The sequence below is a fragment of the Taudactylus pleione genome, unplaced genomic scaffold (genome assembly GCF_031769625.1).
Source record: "Taudactylus pleione unplaced genomic scaffold, aTauple2 ptg000019l, whole genome shotgun sequence".
In the NCBI taxonomy this organism is placed as follows: Eukaryota; Metazoa; Chordata; class Amphibia; order Anura; family Myobatrachidae; genus Taudactylus; species Taudactylus pleione.
In genome coordinates this window covers 40,256,579-40,280,931 of record NW_028284421.1, presented here as the reverse complement: position 1 = coordinate 40,280,931, position 24,353 = coordinate 40,256,579, and positions in this window count along the sequence as shown.

The following is a 24,353-nucleotide window of genomic DNA, read 5'->3' as shown; positions in this document are numbered from 1 at the left end:
CCTTAGTTGTGTGGCTGTGGGCGGTTGGTAGCTGCACAACAATGTGGCTGCAGAGGTGTGCTTTGCCGGGCATACCCCTTTAGTGGTGTGGCTGTGGGTGTCGGTTGTTCGATGGGTAGGTGCTCAGTAATATGGCTCCGGGGAGGAGGGGGGGGGGATTTGCCGTGGGTAGTACTTTTTGGCACCATTGATTATGTACAAATGTGGTCTATTATTTCTGGGGGGGTAAGGGGCGTGGAGCAGGGGAGCTGTGCAGACAAGGGGGGCCTCCATTTTACTACTTCCATTCAACTGTGGCCGACTAGTGTAGCGTGTGTAACAGCTGCATAACACACAGAACTGTGCTCCTTAATCTGTAGTTTATTTTTATTTGGGGGGTGGGGGGCAGTGGTCTGGCTCCTACACTTTCACCCTGGCTCCTAGATTTTAGAAAGATTTGTCAAGCCCTGGTATAGAATAATTATGAGAAATCTTGCGTCAGGTGAGGAGCAATCCTCTGCCGATATCCCCTCCTCCAAGGCCTTCTCATCCAAAAAGGCAACAGTGTCCGGAGCATTCGTGAAATCCTTGAAGGAGTCCCCATCAAAGAGACATAGCCTTGGCGGAAACAAAAGGGCAAATTTTTGTTTATCCTTGACAAGACGAGAGCATAGCATAAATTCTTTATGTGCTCTTGTGACTTCAGGAGAATCATCCTGAAACAGGAAAAGTCAGGAATCATGCCATGCGGGGGTCACAAATCTTTCTAGAAGCTGTCCACATAGCTTCCTTATGTAGGAAATTCAGGCATCGAAAGATTACAACTCGAGGGCGAGCATTTAGAGTCACCAGACCACTGGGGGCCCAAATCTGTGTGCCCGGTCTATCACCATATCTGCGCAAGCTTCAGAGATGTTTAATAGCTCCGGCAGTGTGGTATTAATAAAATCATGCAGCTGAGTCCCTCTTACAGATTCTGGTAACCCTATAAGCCGTAGGTCGTGCCTGCGGGACCGGTTCTCTAAATCATCCAATTTGGACCAAATTTGATGATGGGACTTTGGAGCTTGGCTTTATGAGACTTTAGAGAGGCAACATCTTGAAACATATCTCCCACCTTCTGTACACTGCATTCTAGAAGTGATTTGATGCATGTTTAAATCTGTAATAGCTTGAGTGAAGGAGGCTGCTTGAGTTGCAAACATGGGCTCAATAGTTTCTTTAATAGCTCTGACAACTGCTTCATAGGTAAGTGGGAGAGAAGTACCTTGTGGAGCTCCCTCAGAGGGATTTGGCTCAGGAGATGACGTGCTGGGACCAGCAGACGAAGGCAGCTCTGCAGCATGAGTGAGATCAGCACTGTCTGCAGCCGTGGCCATATTGGAAACCCTGTGCTGGCGTTCAGCCTTCTGTTTTTGCTATTTGGATGGCATGGAGGAGGGGAAATACCTCTCCATGCAGTAAGGAGAGACGCCGGACAGCCAGACAGGAACTTCGGCGGGTTAAAGAGGTCCGGTATGGACTGTGAAAGGTATGAGAGACAGACGGGCAACGAAGCTCAAGGCTCACCCTGCTGTCTGCATCAGTGCCGGAAGCAGAAGTCTTCAAATTTAATGTTTTTCTACCAGTTCTTGACCACATTTTCCGCAGAGGCATCCATCCATTCTCATTATTTCTCTATAAACCCCATCATTTGTATTGTAATCCCAGTGTTTAGCCTACAGATCTCACACCTTTTCTTATGCCTGATGATTATCCTCCCCACCGCTGCATTACTTTCCATTACCAACTTTGCTCTCATTTTCCTGCTAGGTATATAGCATCTGTCCCATCCCATATATTCAAACATCGGTCTCAAAATGATCCAGTACATCAGTTAATCAACATCGGTCTCAAACCGATCAAGTTCTTTGAATCATCAACATAGGTCTCAAACCGATCCAGTTCTTCGATTCATTAACATTGCTCTGCATCCGATTGTCTCCAAACATCAGTTCCAACCTGACTGCCTTCAAACATCGGTTCCAATCTGATTGTCTCCAAACATCGGTTCCAATCCGATCCTGCTTTATCAATTCCATATCATCTATTCTATTTAATCGATTCTACAACATTGGTTCCAATCCAATCCTGCTTCATCAATTCCATATCATTGATTCTACTCCATCTATTCTAGAGCATCGGATCCAATCCGACCCTGCTTCATCAATTCCACAATATCAATTCTATTACATCGCTTCCTATCTGATTCTACCACTACAGTTCCAATTAAATTTCCAGTCTAATAAAGATGTTCCCTACTGTCCTCGCCTTCGGGCTCATCACCTCCAGCAGTTCCACTGCCTTCTATCTTTCCTTATTGCATGAGGAAGTCCTGGCTCAAGCCACCCAGATACAATCATGCCTCCCTAGTCTCCACCTCAGCCTCCTTGCCTGTTCCAACCAACTCCAACCCTCAGGAGTTGTTCAGGTCCATTCATTAACAGTGTAACATTGGAGATATCACTGATATCTCCTAGTTACAATTCTGTCCCTATAATTTTCACAGTCCCCATACTTTAGTATGGGGATGTAGAAATGATGTAATTCATTATGTGCATTATTTTTGTAACTTGTCAGTGATACTGTACGCCACACTGAGATGGCGTACAGCACCTGAATGTGTTCTGAAGCTGCCGTTATGATGGCTGCTTGTGCAGCTGAGGGATCTGTTCATATCCCTCCAGCTGAGTGCTTACCTCTGGTGTCTCTGGGCTGTCAGTGGCGTCCCTCCAAGCTCCTCAAGTAGGTCCTCCCATACTCACCTGCAGCTTCTCATGCAGGCACGCCGGGGGGAGCTTGAGCTACAGACCGCGTGGCTGGTGGAGGCTGGTATAGACAGCAGCAGGGGAGTTGGCGGAGGAGGTCTGGTATAGGCGACTGAGGGGGGCTGGTATTAGCGGCGGCGGAGAAGAGGTGGTTACAGGGGGCTGTGACAGTGACCAGACTGGCAGCAGCAGGAGGTGGTGGTTACAGACAGCGACTGGAGGCTGTGACAGACATCGGACCGGCGGCAGAAGGAGGAGGTTGTCTAAGATATTTGTGAATTCACTTACTAAAAATAGAACGATCGGATAGTTACAGTACATTGCTCCACAATCTGAACTAAGGGAGATGTGCTCATTTGTACCGTGATATATAGAATTCTGTATATAAATTAAGCTGTTGACTTGTAGACTACATGTGATATCATTAGTGATATTACTAATACATATACTGAACAAAACAGGAGATAGTATACTGATATCCAATGTACTGGACTGATTGCAAGTTTTTCCTCTAAGCTTACGCCATTCAGAAGACTCTTCTATCTCTTATACCCCTATTCCACCAAAAACCTGGCTTCAACCTGGGACACTGAGCATGGAGTGAGCACGGGTCGGAACACGGTTTTCCCGTCTTTTACAAACACACAATACTGTGGGTTCACCTCCTGGGTATCTTAAAATATAGAAAAAAAGAAAAGGAACTTATCTTATGTCAAATAGTAGTGTAGTCCTCGTTCTTTATATCTTCTTGTATAAAATTAGTAATAATTTTCCCCATGATGTGTCATGTAAAGAATAATTCATATAGAAATCACATATTCAAAAGACAAGTATAGTTCATATCCAAGGTGGAGTCCTCACAGTTTTATCATATATGAGGAAAAAATGATTTGAAGTAACTGTGCATAATTAAGTTGATTCATTTATTAGTGATTCTTTTATTAGATCAGAAAATGGCTCATATATACACAGAGCTATTTATCAAACTTCATACATTTCTCAAAACATCCAAAACAGGTGAAGATGGCTTCCTACCAGATTTGGAGTTATTGGAGCCTGTAATCACTAAGTTGATGTTTTGTTTGTATCCGTGGTATACTGGGAGAAGCTATTTCCATTACATAAAAAAAATCATAAAATCCATACGAAGTCTTAAAAAGTCATTCTGTGTAATACATATATCTGCCTATGTTTTTTTTTTCAAATATCTTTATTGACATAGACACATAGGCAAATATACAAACAATGATGTAAAATCGTACAAAAACATTGTTAGGTATAATACTGAGCACAGAAAGTACATAAAATCAAAACTCCTAAAGTAGTACAGGAGTAAACACCTTGGAATAGCTTTTAGAAATTTGAACTCATAAACCAGAATAGATCAAAATGGTGCCTGTCCTTCTAATACGGCTAAATTGTACCAGGTTGTCAACTGAATACTATGTTTGAGTACTGCTTTCATGTCAGGGGACAATGTGTAAACATAGGGAAGACAAACAGAAAAAAATGGATCTGCCAATTTTTCATTATTAATGTATGTAGCAGTCCAATCCATGGTTAATAAATAAAGAAGCCTGGGCAATAAAAAAGAAAGTGCTGGGGTGCTAGGTTCAATCCACTGAGAAAGGATCGTCTTTTTTTACAGCAGCAGCAAATTTTGTCAGACGTAGCTTTTCTGGTTTGATTAAGGTGTTTGTAGGGGGATGAGGTATACTCCAAAGTGCCCACTCAGGAGGCAACACAAAATCTATACCAAGAGTATTTTTGATAAATAAATACACCTGATCCCAAAATCGCTTGTCATAGGGACATGACCACAGACAGTGCTAAATGTCAGCATCAGGAGAACCACATTTAAAGCAATTAGAAGTTATCGATTGTCCAGTAAGAAACATCAATTCAGGGATGTAATAGGCCGTGTGCAGAATTTTAAAATTCATCTCAGCATAAGATGTGGTGACCAAATCCTTATTCACTCGTTTAGTAGTGTTTACTAAGTATGACAAACCTAAATCAGGAAAAGTATCCTTCCATTTGGCTAACCCTCCGGTATATTTAGTAAATCAATAGTGGGGCATATGACAGTATATATATATATATATATGTGTGTGTGTGTATGTATATATATATATATATATATATATATATATATATATATATCATTATATATATATATATATATATATATATATATATGATGAAGAGAAAGAGTCAGTGGGCCTAAGGTGAAGCACACCATCCAGTCCACATTGTTTATGTCAGGCAGCGATTGCACAGTCCTCTGTAAGTAACTCAAGACTTGTAAGTATGGAAATAGGGAGTAATCAAATTAGGGAATTGCTGCTGCATTTGACCATGTGTATAGGGTTGTAAAGAACTTGTATCCACAAATTGGTATAAATATTTCAAGCCATGTAGGGACCAGGGGCCTGATTCAGACCTGCTCGCGAGCGCATAGCGCTCACAAGCGGGTCGATGGTGGACCAGTGCGCACGCGTGGCGTGTGCGAGCCCCGGAGCGAGTGAGACCTTCACTTGCACCGGAGCTCGCAGCAAAACGGGGCGGCTGTCGATATTGATCGACAGCTCACCCCATTTTGTAGGCGGGTGGGGGGGGTGGCTGAACAAACGGAGGCGTTCCCGAAGGAACACCTGCCGTTTGTGGGTGGCCCTACTGACATCACTCGCAATGTCAGTAGTGGACTTCCGGCACTATTAGAACTGGAAGTCCACTTGGCATTGCGAGTGCTGAGACCCTACCACAAGGATCTCCTCGCAATGCTAATGGTCGCCAGGCCGCTTTCCCACAGCTGTGCGAGCGGCCTGGAGGCCGGAATTAAAAAAAAATAGGGACGCCCTGATTCAGAGCGAGCGCACATAAATAGCGTGCGCCTCTGAATCAGGCCCCAGGTTCTAGCATGAGGAGAAGTATGACCACCAGTGAAGAAAGAGTTATTAAATAAGGGAAGAAATAGGGAGTGAGATTTGGATAGTTTACTTTTAACTGATCTAAGCTGTCTCCAAGCACTGCATGTAGGATCCAGAAGAACAGAATTTTTAATATCTGACGGGAATGAAGCTGGGTGCATGTGCAATAGTGCTGCTAAATGTATCTCCAGGCTAAATGCTTGTTCAATCTTGTAATTAGTATAATTACCAGCTTCCCCTATCCAGTCCATGGCAAACCGGTAATTAGCAGCTTATGCGTATCTTTTAGTGCAAGGTAAATTAATCCCACCTAAATCAGTAGATTGCTGTAATCTGAAAAGGGAAATGTGGGGTTGCTTATTGACCCAAATAAACTTTTGCATCTCTCTATTCAGCAGTTGAATGTTTTTTTTTGTAAGAAGGTAAGGTAACATTTGTCCTGTGATAATTATTATTTTTTTTTTAAATCCGATAAATCTTTATTGAATTTTTTATCATAGACCAATAGAACAATACAAAAACATAATAAATTTGTTAATAAACATAGTGATATGTAATAAAGGAAGTTAAATAAGTACCAATAAATGTGTGGACTCGTTCTTGGCTACACAAACATCCAACATATCGATCTTACAATACCATAAATCAATATATATCATAGTCATATCATAATTAAGTATTAAGAAAACAGAGAAAACAAAAAAGGTGTGGCATACAAGTATAATACCATAAAGGAACATATATCTGGAAGAACAATATATAGTATTTACAGTACAGAAGCATAGACAAATCTATCCTACTCCACCAATAGTATATAGATCAGGATCAGAGACCCCTCTCCCTTGACGACAGTAAGGAGAGTCTAGCCACCGTGCCCAGATGTCGAGATATTTTTTCTCTGATTTTCTAGCCATATACACATATTTCTTATGAGCAGCAACTGCGTATCCAGTGAAAGCCACGTCCCTAGGTCTGGGCCATTTGTCGCCATCCACAGTCATGCTATACACACTTTGGCAAGCATTTGGTATATTTGTCTACTACATCATCTATTGCAGCTAGTATATATTTTAGAGGGATAAATATGTCCTGAGGTATGCCCGTAGAAACAATGATATGGAATACATCTTCCCAAAAGGATTTAACTAAAGGGCAAGACTATAATAAATGCCAGAAGGTTCCTTCAGACAAATTGCATTTAGGGCAGTTTGAATCCATCCTTCCACCTATTCTTAGCAACTGCTCAGGTGTCATATATACCCTGTGGACTAAAAATAATTGAATCTGCTGGTATCTGACAGCTTTGGTGGCTAATCTGGGACTAGCTAAGGCTTCTTTCCATACATCTTCTGCAATTACCCCTATATCAGCTTCCCATTTCAACTTAATGGTTAGCAAATCAGTAGTATGGTGCATATTCAACAAATTAGAATAAATCACTGATATCAAATGTCTAGAATCAGCAGATTGTAGTAAACTTTTAACAGGGGACTCTAGTATAACCAGAGAGATATCTGCAAATTGGGCACTAATAGTATGTCTGAGTTGGAGACAGCGATAAAAAAATGTTTTGGGTATATGGAACTCTTGTTGGAGTTATTGGAAGGACTTCAAAATCTCTGTATGGTACAATTGTCTGAGCGACACCACACCCCACTTTCCCCAGACCTCTCTAACTTGCAATGAAGAAAGTTCCTTAAATCCGCGAGCATGAGAAAGGGGAGTATTTGGGTCTAGGCACTCTGCTTGCATTATATGCGAGACTAACCTCCAAATAAGAATAGCCTGTCTGATCAGCAGGATATTAACTACCTGTAAATTATCACTTAGTAATTGATAAGGCGAGAACCCTGATGAGGATTGCACCAACAAGAGAGCAGGTAATGAATCAGGTGTATTATCATTGATCCATTCCCATTGATGCGCTAGTTGTGCAGCATAGTAATAGAATTTGAAGAGGGGAATAGCCATACCTCCTAAATCACGGGACCAAGTGAGTGTCCAACTTGATTCTAACCCTTTTATTAACCAAAAACAATGAAGACAGTAATCCATCTATCTGTTTAAATACCTTCTGAGAAATATATACCAGGGAGTGCTGAAGCACATACAAGAGCTTGGGCTGTAAAACCATTTTCACAAGATTAACTCTGCCCGTTAAGGTCAAGGGTAACTTTCCCCATATGGCAATATGAGATCTGAGATAGTCTACCTGCGGAATAATATTCTGCGCTACATAACGTTGGGGATCATTGGGTATCCAAACCCCCAATATTCAAACAAATCCACCCATTTCAATGGAAGAGCTACAAGGGGATTAATAGGTCAGGCTCCTCTGATGGGACGAATACACGATTTATCCCAATTAATCAGTAGTCCTGAATAATGGCCAAATGAGTCAATAATATCCAGGACCTTAGGCATAGAGATGTCATATTTTGTAATAAAAAGTAATATGTCGTCAGCATATAGTGCGATTTTATCAATCCAAGAACCCAGCCGGAATCCAAAAATGTCAGGACCAGATCTTATAAGACACGCTAGAGGCTCTATGGCTATAGCAAATAGAATGGGCAAGAGGGAGCAACCCGGCTGCATTCCTCAAAATAGTGGGAAAGACGAGGAGATAAAGCCATTCACAGATACCCTCGCCACCGGAGTTGAATATAATAATTTGACCCACCTGACATAGCCTGGACCAATGCCAAAGCAGTCCATAGTCTCCCACAAAAATGCCCATTCCACAGAATCAAACGCCTTGGTGGCATCTAGCAACAAAATAATAGAGGTCTGAGCATTCTCGTGGGAGACCTGCAACCGAGTAAACAAACGACGGAGATTAACCAAGGTGGATTTACCCGGCATGAAGCCCGTTTGATCAGAGTGAATCAACTGAGTTATAACCTGATTAATCCTAGAGGCCAGGACTTTTGCAAGTATTTTAATGTCCGTGGGGAGAAGAAATATGGGGCGATAAGATTCAGTCCGTGTAGGATCTTTGCCTGGTTTCGGTAAAATAACTATTAGTGCCTCTGACATGGACCTCGGAAGGGTGTTACTTTCATAAATTTTGTTAAAAAGCTCAAGCAGCCGGGGCCAATAAAAGTTTTTATGCTTTTTATATAACTTCAGAGGAAACCCATCAACCCCCAAAGCTTTTTCATTGGGGAAAGAATTTATGGCCAATTCAATTTCGTCAAGAGTTATAGGGGAGTCAAGAAACTCTCTTGCCTCTGGGGAAAGTGTCAGGACAGATATATTTTGCAAAAAGGTACGCAGTTCCTGTTGAATACAAACTAATCTAGAACTGTATACAAACTCAGCTGCTGTATCCAGAGTCTGCACATGAGTGACATTGTCAGAGCCAACTATTTCTAGCACCGTATTCGACGAACACTCAGCTCGAACCAGATGGGCCAAATAAGATCCAGGTCTGTCACCAGATGCATAATGCAAACGTGAATTAAATAACAATTTATATTGTGTCTTATCCATTAAACAGTCTTTCCATGCTTTCTGGGCAGCCAACCAAGCCTCTCTATTTGAATCTGAATTGTCAGAGATATAAGCTATTTCTAAGGATCTGCAAGAAGCTTCCAGCTCCAATTCATGTTTCTTATAAAAAGATTTCAGGTCAGCTACTCTCTGAATTAAAGCCCCTCTAAGGAATGATTTAAAGGTATCCCACAGGATTGAAATAGAGGTAGTGCCGCTATTTAGCTAAAAAAATTATTTCCAAGCTGCTTCCAGCTCTAAAAAATGAAAGGCAGAAAGTAGATGAAAAGGCACTTTCCTACTCAAATCGGTAAATAAATTATACTGTATTAGGATTTATATAAATACACAGGTAAGTAATTTCTCTATAGTCAGCAGCTATCAAGACATAGGTATATGCTCAAACCTACAAAGACCAAACAATGCTAAAAAAAAACACAAAAGATAGCGCTAGTATATAGGAAATTTAATACAATCTTAATATTAAAAAAATATGATCCACTAACCGGCCGGTGTGACCACAAACCTATTAATTCATAAATACATCATCAAATGCTCTAGATATATAAAAAAAAAAATATAGTAATACAATAAAATAAATATTATACATCAACCTTGGATATGAAGTATATCAGAAACTTTGATCAGCGTAGAACCTGAGCAGAATCAGACACATTTCATTGACTTATGAAAAATTTAGTCATTGTTTAGCAGCCTAGAGTCAATCAGGCACATATATGAGAAAAAGCAGTCAGCTATGGTTATTGTTTGCAGATATTTGAAGCAAGCTTGCAGTCCTTTCAGCAAGAAAGAAGAGGAAAAGACAGTTGATTTTAGCAATAGTGGTTAGTTAAGCCATGCAGAGAAATAATAATGTCCTTGCAGCATGCATGCATATTAAAATAGAAGCACAGCAGAAAAAAATGTGTCCTCTCTCTCTCTCTGCTTTTAAATTGGGAGCATCCACCGCTGTATGGTCGAATGTGTTACTCACGGCAACCTTTGCACCTGTGCTCATACGCGTCAGCCAGAACTGATTGAGCTTCCAGAAAGGTTGGCCCCATTGTCCCTCTAAATTCAAGCTAACCGTCAGTGGAGAGTGATCGGAAATACACCTAGTTTCATACTGAACACTATGAACTCTCGGAAGCAGGTCAATCCTAGAGAACGACAGGTGAGTATATGAAAAACAGGAAAACTGTTTCACAGAAGGATATCTCGCCCTCCAAGCATCAACCAGGCCCAGCCCATCGATCAGGCCTGGAAAGCCTGAACCCCTTACACGCACACCATCAGTGGACACGCTATGCCTGTCTAATACTGGGTCCAGGACATTATTGAAATCTCCAACACATATAGTGGGCGTCCCTGGTGATAAAGCCAGGAATTCAGCCACCTCTTTGAGAACATCATGAGAATAGGGGGAAGGAATATACACTGCCAATAACAATAAAGATATTGAATGATCCTACATTTTAAAAACACATATCTACCCCAAGCATCGCATTGCACCTAGTCTAAGGCAAATGGAACAGTCTTACGTGATAGTATGGACACACCCCTAGACGCCGAAGTATGCGTCGAGTGATAGGCCCAACCAACCCAGGGCTTTTTCAAGGAGAGTAATTTCCCACCAACAAGATGAGTTTCCGTAAGACAAACTATATCAGATGCATATTGCTTAACTTGTCTAAGCACCAAAGATCATTTGATTTTGTCATTCAATCCCCTCACGTTCCAAGTGAGGACATTCATTTTACTTGACGCCATCACTTAATAGCATGTTGCGGACATCGTAGCAGTCAAGAGAGCCCACACCATAACAAATTGTAAATAGAACCATACCATTTCAGAAACAGTAAAATCAGAACAAAATAACATTCCCCAGAAAGGAACCGTGTGTTCCCACCCCTTAAAACGCCCTCCACCCTGTACACCAACTCCAACCTTGGCATCCCTTTCACCTAACTACCCCTAACCCTTACAAATAAAATAAATTAGGCAAGATAAATACAAATTACCTTACCTTAAACAAAACGTCGGAGCAATAGATACTGTGACTACAGAGCATGACGCAGGGAGCCCTCCGGATAGGGAGTCACTCCACGGAACCAAAAACCACAAATCTGAAGCACTTTATAAATTATATAATAAACAATAAAAAATGTGTCATACAGTACTCCTTCGGTATATAAACGTTTAGCATATCAGCCAATAGAACAAAATAATAGACACATACAGTGTATACCTGAGATCATATATAAAAAAAAATAGCAGCCCTATGCGTACATACTGTTCCATTAAAATTTGGCAGATGTAACATATCAGCATATAATGACTCGCATATATGGGTACCTAAGCCAGTAATGCAGCGGGAACAACAATACACAGAACACATCACTTATTTAGCAAATTCTGGAAGCAGAGGTGAGAATCAGAGCATCAATCATTGGCCAAAGCAAGCCTGGCCGGCCTGCGACTATCCAACCAAAGTGCCACCTCTCTAGGAGTCGTGAAGAATTTGGTTTCTCCATCAGCGACTAATCGGAGCTTAGAGGGTTATAGCATTGCGTAGGAAATGTTCAACTCATGGAGGCGCGTTTTAATTGGGAGAAATTGGGCCCTGTCCTTCTGGATTTTCACAGCAAAGTCGGGAAGCACTAATATCTGAGGCCCGTTCCACTGTAAAGGACCCTTAGGGCGAGCCAGTTTAAGGACAGAATCATGGTCACGGTAGTGAAGGAATTTCGCTATGAAAGTGCGTGGCGGGACACCAGGAGGTAAGGTTCTTTAGAGCACACAGTGAGCTCTTTCCACAGTGAAAAATGATGAAAATGAATCAGCCCCAAATGCGTCCAACAGACACTTTTCTAGGAATTTCTCAGGGTTGATACCTTCTTTCTTCTCTGGTAACCCAACAAATCTGCCATTATTGCACCTAAGATGCCCTTCCATGTTGGCCATTTTCCTCTGTATAGAGAGCAGCTGTGAGTCGATGGAATCAACACGAACACCTAATGGCGTTATTTTGTCCTCCAGGGTGGACGCGTTTCTACTTCTCCCCCTCTCTCTCGAACACACTGTAGATCATAGTGTATAATGGATTGCACTTTGCCAATATTTTCCGAGAGCCTACTTTCACAAGCTGTCACTGCTTCAAGAACACGCTGAAGTGCAGCCTCAGAGGATTCAGTGGAGGCTGAGGATTCTGAAGGAGATGCAGGAGGAGAATTGTCACCCTGTCCAGCGGACGCAGATGTGGGTTGAGTATTTGGTGTTCCAGAAAATTTATCTAGCTTAGTTGCAGCAGCAAGATGGTGGTTTCACCATTGTTAATTATATATGACTGTCCCCAGTGGTATATAGAATAATTTGCAACAGTAGAATAGAAAAGACAATGGCCCTCATTCAGAGCCACTCGCTATTTGCGGTCGTTCGTTCTAAAACTAGGGGTGGCTATTCAAATGTACCGTTCGCTGTTTGCGGTCTGTTCACGCCTCTATGTCAGAACGAGCGAACAAAACTTGCGTTCGTTTTTTGGAAAAATACGCCCCCTGGCCGCTCGCATCCTACGTCATGTCCGCTATTTATTAGATTAATCGAGTACATCGACAAGGGTATGAACTGCTCGCTATTCTTGGGGTTGGTGTTTGCTACCACAATTTTGCGAGCAGTTCTGACTATAAAATAACCCAGTGACATGGTCAATGACGCTGCTGATTTAAATATGCACACCCATAAAACGCCCGTTTTGACCTTTAAGCACGCCTGCGTTCTGATTTCCACTCCCCATTTTCAAGCACCTTCCCCTGTTACCACCCACATACGCCTCTTTCTGTCACTCAAAAAAGCAGGCATTCGCTATTTTGCGAGCACATGAATTTCGGCCGCACTGACTGGTTAGCGCATGCGTATAACGATCCGTACGCATGCGCAGTTGGGCTAACATCGCTCGGAACGAACGAGCGGCCGCTTACGAGCGGCTCTGAATCAGGCCCAATGTCCCCTATATCTTCAGTACAGGCACTGTTAGAGTGAGCACAACACTCTGGGAGTAACCAATGTCACCACCAATATAAAGCAAATAGTTTAATATCCAGAAATAAAGAATGGTGAAAGCTGCAGACACCTCAGGCAGTTATGTAGGAGATCATCAGTAAAACAAGCAGGAGGGGGAGGTGCTCAAGATGGTTTCTACTCCCAGCACTTATATGATGCAGAATGCACTCACCAGGCTGCAGGCAAACGAAAAGGGGACCCTGAGAGCACAACAGCTTATCCCAAGCCTCCGGAGTCCAGCTGCTAGGAGAGAAAGGCACCCCACCGCTAATCCACAGCACACTGGTCTCACGTGGTCAGGCCCTGACACAGGACCCACCACGATCTTCCCTCAGCCACAGCTCCCGGTCACAGAGCCGGCTAATCACAGTCCCCAGCTGCTCACCATTTGTATTCGCAGGGGTAGGCTGAAATCTGGCCCCGGAGAAATGCGCAGGATGTGCAGGCAGGGTGTCAGATTCAGAGAGCACACTAAGATGCGTGTTACACGCTCTCCATGGCCACGCCCCATCCTATGATAATTGTTAATAACAGTCAATAAAAATACTTAAAAAAAGTAATGCATTAGATTTATTATCCACGCCAGAAACTGGAAGTTAAATACACTTCCAGTTTCGCCAATGGACTTCCTGTCGTTGAGTCTGCTTTTTTTTATACGGCTGCTCATACAAGTGTTAATAAAGTTCCAGCAATTCAAATACATAGTCCCCAAGGCTTCTGGGTACCGCATACGTCAGCAGAAGTAGCGCCTGGCCTTAGTGTGTGCCGTATCCTTAGAAATTAGATTCCCACACTTCCTGGTGCTAATCACTTTCTCGGAAATTACCTAAGGTTGTACATTATAGTGAAGTTCTTATCCCTTTGTCCAGAATATAGGATATTCATCTTTTTATGCCAATCAGACATGGGTCTGAAATGTTTCTATAGCAAGGTGGACACTAATTTATCACTTGAATCTGCCCATAGACAAAATCTGTTATAAACAGCATCCAAACAGAAAATATCATAACAAATATAATGATGGATATATATAAAGAAATAAAATACATATACCATACAATGCAATACAATACATTTAATAATTTAATTTAAAAACCATTTAATTTAAAAATTCTTATATAGGCCGCTAGGTTTTAAAGTTTAAAGGGAATAGATAAGTTGAAATTCTCTGGCCACATTGTTTCTCCTCCAATTTGCTTTCATTTTCTTAAGGGTCTCAAACTTGAGAATATCTTTAGGATTACTATTATGTTCTTCTTTAAAATGTGATGAAAGGGCAGGTATATCCAAGCCCTTCTTAATATTTCAAATATGCTCTGAGAGTCTTACTTTTAGCTGTCTGAAAGTCCTTCCAATGCAATACTTACTACAACTACACCCAATGTAATAGATCACATTGCTTGAATTACATGTGAGGAAGTCCTCTATCTTGTTCTGAACTCATTTATTTCTAGCTCGGTGCATTTACTTGTGCCCTTTACTGTTATACACATGCTACAAGTGCTGCACCTATAAAATCCTTTTGATAGAATATTCCCTTTGTTTTTAAAGGGAAAACAGCACTTTTAACCAATATGTCTTTCTCGGAATTGGTTGGTTTAACATAATTATGGGTCATTACTTTATTATCCTCAATAGAAATCTCTAGGTCTACAAAAATCACTGATATATTACTTATCTTAAGCATTAATTTAACATTATAAATCATTTTTATTAAAATATTCACATAATATAAAAATATATCATCGATATATCTCGACCAATAGAACAGGTTCGCTCAAAACCAATTGTTACACCATACATGTTGGTTTTACCACATGCCCATAAAAATGCAGAAATACAGGCGTACCTGGTGCTCATGGCCATAATACTTTATTAAAAAATCCTGTAACTCTTTTTTATATTAACTTTCTCCTAGGGGTAAATTTACTAAAGTGAGAGTTTTTAGAAGTGAGTTTTAAAAGAGATGTTGCTCATAGCAACCAATCAGATTCTACTTAACATGTAACTAGCACTTTCTGGAAGATAATAGCTAGAATCTAATTGGCTGCTATGGGCAACATCACTTTTAAAACTCACTTCTAAAAACTCTCACTTTAGTAAATTTACCCCCTAGAGTTAATTTATCGGCTTCTGAACCCAAGTCATGTCATTATAGTGTATGGTGAACACACATCTGCCGGTACTAACAATTGGTTTTCTTCCCACTTAATCTCTTTTAATATTGTAAAAAATCTTATGTATCTTTGAGGTGAGATTAATTTTTTATTACTAAAGATTGCAAAAAATAATCTATATTCCAACAGGTTGGGCGTTATTACATTTATACCTTACACTGTGGGCCTGCTGAGGTGGGAGGGGGTGTGGAGATCTTTGTGAACTTTAGGTAAAATGTACAATATCGGAATAGCTTGTTCAGTAGTTATAGTGAATTAGGATAGTTATTGCCTTTTTTAGATGTTCATCTACAAAATGGATAAGATTTTTCTGAGTTTTTTTTGCGTAGGGTAGCCCCTTAATTTTTTATAAGTGATTGTATCACCTATTTGTCTTAGTACTTCCTTCTCGTACTTATCTCGATCTATGATCACTTCCTCCTTCCCATCGGACAGTTTTATAATCATTTCTTTATTTGCTTTTAATTCCATCAAAGCCTCATTCTCCCTTTTTTATATTTTTTATTGAAGCATATACATCATATCAAGCATCACAGTTGGTAAGTATATGGCATGTAAAGCAGTCATGATGACACAGCAATATCTCAAGCAGTTAGACAAACAATGGAGAACACATAACATGTGACACACAGTAATAGTCCTCATGAGAAACATGACCTAATATGATATAATTAACAATATTATCAAAGAAAATATTCTTTATAAACAACAGTTACCTGAGTCATATAAGTAATGAAAAAAATAAATGTGCAGCATACAGTCAGGTGCATAAATATTGGGACATTGACAGAATTTTCATATTTTGGCCTCTATTCACCACCACAATGGCTTTGAAATTAAACAAACAAGATGTGCTTTAACTGCAGACTTTCAGATTTAATTTGAGGGTAATTACATCCAAATCAGGTGAACGGTGTAGGAATTACAACGGTTTCTATATGTGCCTCCCACTTTTTAAGGGGCCAAAAGTAATGGGACAAACTAAACAATCCTAAATCTAACTTTCACTTTTTAATACTTTGTTGCAAATCCTTTGCAGGCAATTACAGCCTGAAGTCTGGAATGCATAGACATCACCAGACGCTGGGTTTCATCCCTGGTGATGCTCTGCCAGGCCCCAAGAACCCTCCTGCTTGTTCTTGGGGTATTTTCCCTTCAGTTTTGTCTTCATCAAGTGAAATGCATGCTCAATCGGATTCAGGTCAGGGGATTGACTTGGCCATTGCATAACATTCCACTTTTTTGCCTTAAAAAACTCTTTGGTTGCTTTTGCAGTATGCTTCGGGTAATTGTCCATCTGTACTGTGAAGCACCGTCCAATGAGTTCTGAAGCATTTGACTGAATATGAGCATATAATATTGCCCGAAACACTTCAGAATTCATTCTGCTGCTTTTGTCAGCAGTCACATCATCAATAAATACAAGGGAACCAGTTCCATTGGCAGCCATACATGCCCACACCATGACACTACCACCACCATGCTTCACTGATCAGGTGGTATGTTTTGGATCATGAGCAGTTCCTTTCCTTCTCCATACTCTTTTCTTCCCATCACTCTGGTACAAGTTGATCTTTGTCTCATCTGTCCATAGGATGCGGTTCCACAACTGTAATGACTTTTTTAGATGTTGTTTGGCAAACTCTAATCTGGTCTTCCTGTTTTTGTGGCTCACCAATGGTTTACATCTTGTGGTGGACCCTCTATATTCACTCTTGTGAAGTCTTCTCTTGATTGTTGACTTTGACACATATACACCTACCTCCTGGAGAGTGTTCTTGATTTGGCCAACTGTTGTGAAGGGGTTTTTCTTCACCAGGGAAATAATTCTTATGTCATCCACCACAGTTGTTTTCCGTGGTCTTTCCGGGTCTTTTGGTGTTGCTGAGCTCTCCAGTGCATTCCTTTTTTTAAGAATGTTCCAAACTGTTGATTTGGCCACACCTAATGTTTTTGCTATTTCTCTGATGGGTTTGTTTTGATTTTTCAGCCTAATGATGGCTTGCTTCACTGATAGTGACAGCTATTTGGAGTTCATATTGAGAGTCGACAGCAACTTATTCCAAATGCAAATGTCACACCTAGAATCAACTCCAGACCTTTTACCTGCTTAATTGATAATGAAATAACGAGGGAATAGCCCACACCTGTCCATGAAATAGGTTTTGATTTGGATGTAATGACCCTCAAATTAAATCTGAAAGTCTGCAGTTAAAGCACATCTTGTTTGTTTAATTTCAAAGCCATTGTGGTGGTGAATAGAGGCCAAAATATGAGAATTCTGTCAATGTCCCAATATTTATGCACCTGACTGTACATATAGTTTGTGATGCAATGCTTCCCATACCTCAATTTCCAAATTCTCTAAACCATAAATGGTAAGGATGTGAGCTGTGACTTTACCACAGCCCTTGTCCAGGGAATGAGCATTCAAACCAATCAACTAAGATCACCACAATTACTTGGTGCATCATCTAATAAAGGTATCTGACAGTACACTGGTACTTCATTATTGCTAAGTTTTACCCATTCAGATTTGCTATTACTTTACCCCAAAAAAAGGCTGATGGCAACACTAATACAACACTTAGACCAACATTAGAATAAAGTAATATAGGCAGAACCCCCTATTGCTAATTTTTAGCCATCAAAATTTGCTGTAGTTCTATAATCAGAAAAGCTGAAGGGTAATTTGAGAATGGGGTTAATAGTTCACAAGGACAAATAAAATAGGGTTGTGAAAAGACAAGGAACAGGTGAGGGAGACAAACAAACAAGAAACATTCCAATACCAGTGAGACTAGTGAGTATAGGGGAGCAATCCAATATAAGGAGGATGATAGGATGTTTTTGTGGCAGTATTGTGGCAAGATGAAGCTAGGTGGCGATAGTGAGAAATGGATTCTATGTGGGGCAGAAGGGATCAGCTCACACAGGGAAGAAAAAGGAGGTGTGACCACACCTAATGACTGCCAAGTGGAATCAGTCCAAGGAGGACTGAGGCAGACCAGTCAGGCCAGTGGGCCTTGGATCTGTGAAGACCAGGAGGCCGTGTCTAGACCTGCAGGTGACAGTAAGGACTATAAGTCTCTAAGACTGTGTCTATGTGAAGTTGTGATAGCCAGGCCAGGCCCGTGGTCAGACCTGTGAGAGACAGGACTGAGACTTTTGGAGAGATTGTTTGCATGCAAACTAGCTGCCTATTTAAGATAGGGGGTCAAGCTTTGAGTTAGTGTCCTGAGTGAGGGCTAGGTTGTTTTTTGTTTTCCATTTCATGCTGTAAGCAGACAGTAAAGCTTAATTTATTTATTTTTTTACCATGGAAGCTGTGTATGGATCTTTATTATGCACCTAGACACTGCGCAACTGACCCCTCTACTGAGCTGAAATTACCCTAGTATATCACAGTATTAAACATGTCATTTAATTAACAGCACCCAGGGGGGCTTGAAACAAAGGTGATATATTATCATAGTAATAAAACATGGTAGGTAGGGGCTGGACGAGGCTCAATAGAACAGTCCAAGCCAGACAAAGTTCCCTATGTGCCCAAGGAGAGAGCTCTTCAGACTGGAGAGGTAGAAAAGAATAGTGACAGTTCAGGAAACAGCAGGACTAAGACTGAGGTTGGAGAAGAAACACAAGAAGGAAGGAATGGGGAACAGAGTGGAAGAAAGAAGACAGGGGAGAGACATGGTCACCGTTTCCAGACTTCAAGCACCTGATGGAGGAGGCATGCAGACCAATAGGTGGGAGAAGAGCCATCAGGGAGTCCATGGGTGAAGAACACACTGCCCTGCAGCACAGACAGCAAGGAGTTGGTTTCACCAGGTGGTAACAGAATCAGTAGCAGTCAGTGCCAAGATGTAAAGTCCCGGCGCCAGTATCATGTGGGTTAGTGCTGATCGAGGTGTCCCACAATTCTGCAGCAAAGGAGAGACTCCCCGAGAAGTGGCCAGATTTGAGGATGAAACGCAGGCACACAGTGGAGGTGCACAGCCCCACCGGGTCGCACTGAGTGACCGCAGGCAGAGGGAACCGGAGACAAGATCAGGCAGCAGGTGTCTACAGCTTGAGAATGTTACGTATTAGCCAGGGATTCCAACTGCTGTCGGGATTCCGGCACCGGTATTCTGACCGCTAACATCCTGACTACCGGCATGCCAACTGCATACCCTTTTGTAGGTTTATTTATACATTACATTTATTTAACTTGGCCACAGGTGCAAACTTTAACCTCTTTTCTAAAAGGGATACCTTGGGGCTTCTTAAAATGGTGTTGACTCAAATTTAAAATTTTGACTCTAAAATTCTGTTGGCATGGTAGATTCTACCTCTTTTGTCATATTCTTTTTTTATTTCCAGGCTTTTTTCTTCCTGTTTGTTTTTGCAACCTCTTTTCCCCCTATGTTTTCAGAATTTTATGGGTAAGGCAGCCCTGTCCTCCTCCGCCGCCCCTAACATGCTGAAGTCAGTCTCTTCTCCTCCTCATCTTCCACAACGTCCTCCTCCACCTGGTCTGGCTTCACTGCGCCCAATTACTGGATCAATGGCTGGCCCAGAGTCTGAGTTGGGAGAGTAAGGTGAGGGCATCCCTCATGCAGCATAAGAATTGCCCCATACAGCAATGCTCCCCTCAACCGCACTGCTCCTGTAAGTACATGGCTTCTCCTGGCTCTCTCCTCCCATGTCTGAGTCGTGTGGATGTGATCCTTTCACAGTGAGAACAAAGCACATGCTTCCCAGAACTGCAGGATGTAGGCTGCCTGTGGACTAAGGAATAGGAGGCACAGAATGCTGTTGCCCAGGAGCTACCTTTGGGTTTTTGCTGTAAAAATTACGGCGACCATGGTTATCAGTTGGATACTGCGGGTATCAGGAGTGTGTATACCCGAGGTAATCAAAAAATAGTTGTGATAGCCGTGGTAATTTTTACTGCAACAATCGTGCTCCCAATTAAATATGCCCCTGAATATCAACATTCAGGATGTCGATAGAAGACATGTCGACATCCACAAAGACAAGACTGTCAAAATGCCAACATTTTCAAAATGTCGACAATTTTATTTTGGGCTAACCCTAATTTCAGCCTAACCCTAATTGCATATTACGACATTGTGAATGAAGAGCATTTTTAAATGTCACATTATAGAAGTGGACCTGATTTAATTTTGGGAATAGAGTAAGATAGAGTAATACCCCTTTTACACCAGAGCAAAAACCTGGGTTTTTGCTGGGTCTACCCGGGTCGCAGCTCAGTGTAAAAGGGTCCCTGAAAAATAACCTGGGTCAAGTGACCCTGCAATCCAACCCAGGTAGCTACCAGGGTTGGACCCAGGATGGACCCAGGTAATGGTGCAGTGTAAACGGTGCAACCCAGGTTATCTGATCTGGATCATGCCTAAAATGAGCGGATTGGTGGTTGTGGAGCATTCACCTCCCACTTTTTATGACCTCACAGGTTTAGCAGGGCAGACCTGAGTTCAGTGTGAACAGGGCTGACCTGGGAGTAACCCAGATCAAAGGTGCAGTGTAAATGGGTCTGACCTGGGTCTGACCAGGGTTGGAACCATGTCCAAAAACCCTGGTCGGACCTGGGTTTTTGGTGGAAAAGAGGTATTAGTAACTGTGTACTGAACAAACCATGCTGCAATGCAAGGGGTGCAAATATCAAATTTTTGCATGCAGGGTAATTACTGGCTGTTTTTACATGTAGCCCACAAATGCTGGATAGTTTTATTTTTACACTACAATTTAGATGTCAGTTTGGACAGACCCCTCCCAAAGCTGGGTACACACGTAAAGATTTTCTGTCCAACTAGTTGACTGGTTGGAATGAAAATCTGGTTACGTATGGGAGTAACTGATGATCAGCAATTTTCTCCTAAATGCCAGAAAACAGATGAAAATGGTCGTCAGACAAGTTTGTTAAATGTTTGATCTAAATTTGTTCAAACAACAGTTTTTGTCCATTTTCCGGCATTTGGGAGCAAATTGCTGATTGTCATTTGCTTTCATACCTTACCAGATTTTCATTCCAACCAATCAATTAGTTGGATGGTTGGACAGAAAATCTCTATGTGTGTATGCACCTTTAACTCTCTCTGCACATTTTACATCTGTCCCACCTGCAGTGCAATATTGTTTTACCCAGGTGCATAGTTACTTGCTATATCTTATGCAGAGCATACACTATGCAGTTATCTGTCAGATTTCTTTCCAATCTGGCTGGTTGGAATGAAAACCTGGTATTGTATGGGAGCAAATGACAATAGAAATTAGCTCCCAAACACTAGAAAACGGACAAGCTTTTCCTTCCCACCAGACAGATTGGACAGATATCTGACAGACAATTGTAGAGTGTATGCCCAGCATTACTCTATTCCCAAATCTGAATCAGGACCAGTGTCAACATTGTGAATGTTGACAATCTGAACACGTTGACATCCTGAATGTTGTCATTTTAATTGTCAACATTCTGAATGTCAACATCCTGTCTGGAACCTGATGTGAGACTCACAGGTCTTTAGTTATCATTTTATTTTTTACAGCCTTCTTTTTGCATACTGTAGTAGACCTACATTTGTAGTTTCCCAATTACCTATAATAATAGTGGATAGCAGTGTTTGGCTAAAATGTTTTATCAATTGCACTGTAATTATTGATTTATACAAATTATTCATATTGTACCAGCATATCCACTGTGGGTTACAATTGGGAACAAAACAGTAATACAAGACTGGGTAATAACAGATGGACAAAGAGGTAAGAGGATTCAGTTTGGTTATAACTTCAGTAAGCAAGGAAAATTAATGTAAACATTTAGGACGCAGTTTTGACCCTATCTAAAATTATGTTGCTCTGCACTGGTATGTATAAAACACAGACTTATTCTGAGTACACACCTGTCAATATATAATTTGTTTAATCGATGAACGATATATATTGCAAGTTCATCGGTGGGTGTGTATAGCCGATATGCCAGTGAACTACGTCGTTCACAGACATATCAGGTCGGCCCTGCTGCACAGCCAATCAGTGGCGTAACTAGGGGGGTCGAGCAGGGCTCGTGCCCTGGGCGCCATTGGACCGGCTGCGCGGCAGGCACCGCCGACAGCGGTCCAGGAAACAGGTGGTCAGTGTAGTGCGGACTGCACGGAGTGCAGTCTGCACTACCCAGTAAGAAATACAGCCGCCGGCTAGTACACTCTTACTACCTGGCGGCAGTGTGTTTGTTTTGGCAGCCAGCCAATGAGAGTTAGATAGACTCTCATTGGCTGCTGCGCCCACTGCCGGAGCCAGGCTGGAGCTCACTTTATCTTCCGGTTCTTGCAGAGGGTGATGGGAGAGATGTCATGACATCTCTCCCATAATGCAAAGCGGGCCAGCCCAGGGGGATGGAGGAGCAGACGGCAGTGGCGGGCGCAGGAGCAGGAGTGCGGATAACTGTTTTTGTTTGTTTTCTTTTTTTTACGTGTTTGTCTTTGGCACTGCTACTACTGTGGCTACTACTGGGGCACTATATAAGAGGTACTACTAGGGGCACTGCATAGGGGGGACTACTACTGGGGGAACTATATAAGAGGCACTGTATAGGGGGGACTACTACTGGGGGCACTATATAAGGGGCACCACTGGGGGCACTGCATAGGGAGTCCACTACTGGGGGCACTGTATAATGGGCACTACTGGGAGCACTTCATTGGGGGGACCACTACTGGGGGCACTGAATAGGGGGACCACTACTAGCAGCACTGTATAAGGGGCATTACTGGGGCCACTGTATAAGTGGTGCTACTGGGAGCGCTGTATAAGTGGCACTACTGGGGGCACTGCATAAGGGTTACTGTATAAAGGTGCATTACTGGGGGCACTATATAAGGGGCATTACTGAGGCACTGCATGGGGGGGACTAGTACTGGGGGCACTATATAAGAGGCACAGCATAGGGTGGACTACTACTGGGGGCACTGCATAGGGGGGGACTACTACTTGGTTTACTATATGAGGGGCACCACTGGGGGCACTGCATAGGGGGGACCACTACTGGTGGCACTGCATAGGGGGTATAATACTGGGGCACTGCATAGGGGGGACCACTACTGGGGGCACTGTATAAGGGGCACTACTGGGAGCACTGCATAGGGGGACCACTACTGGGGACACTGCATAGCGGGGACTACTACTGGGGCAGTGTATAAGGGGCACTGTATAGGGAGGACCACTACTGGGGGCTCTGTATAATGGGCACTACTGGGAGCACTGCAGAGTGGGGACCACTACTGGGGGCACTGCATATGGGGACCACTGCTAGCAGCACTGTATAAGGGGCATTACTGGGGGCTCTGTATATGGCACTACTGGGGGCACTGTATAAGGGTGCATCACTGGGGGCACTGTGTAAGGGGGTACTACTGGGGGCACTGCTACTGGGCACATTACATGAGGGGCACTACTACTTGGGGCAGGGGCTGGCTGGCAACTTTTAGCCTGGGGGGCAAATGCATGCAGGCGGCCCTGGCAGAGGAGTAGCGTGTAGCCAGGGTGCCTGAAGAACGAGCATGCTATGGCCCCCCCCTCAAGTGTTCCAGGGAGGAGGTGGGTCCATATGGGATTAATGTAAAGTAAAAATAAATATTAGGGGCAGTCCGTCGTGGTGCCCATATGCAGTTCCCCCCTGTGCCCCAGGAGAGGACTCCCTTATGCAGGCCTCCAGCAGTGCCCCCAGTAGTGGTCTCTCCTGTGCAGTGCCCCTTGTGCCCCCAATAGTAAGCCCCTTATATAGTGCCCCCAGTAGTGGTACCCCCTATGCAGTGCACCTTATATAGTGGCCCCAGTAGCAGTCCACCCCCCATGCAGTGCCCCCAATAGTGGTAACCCTTATGCAGTGCCCCTTAAATAGTGGC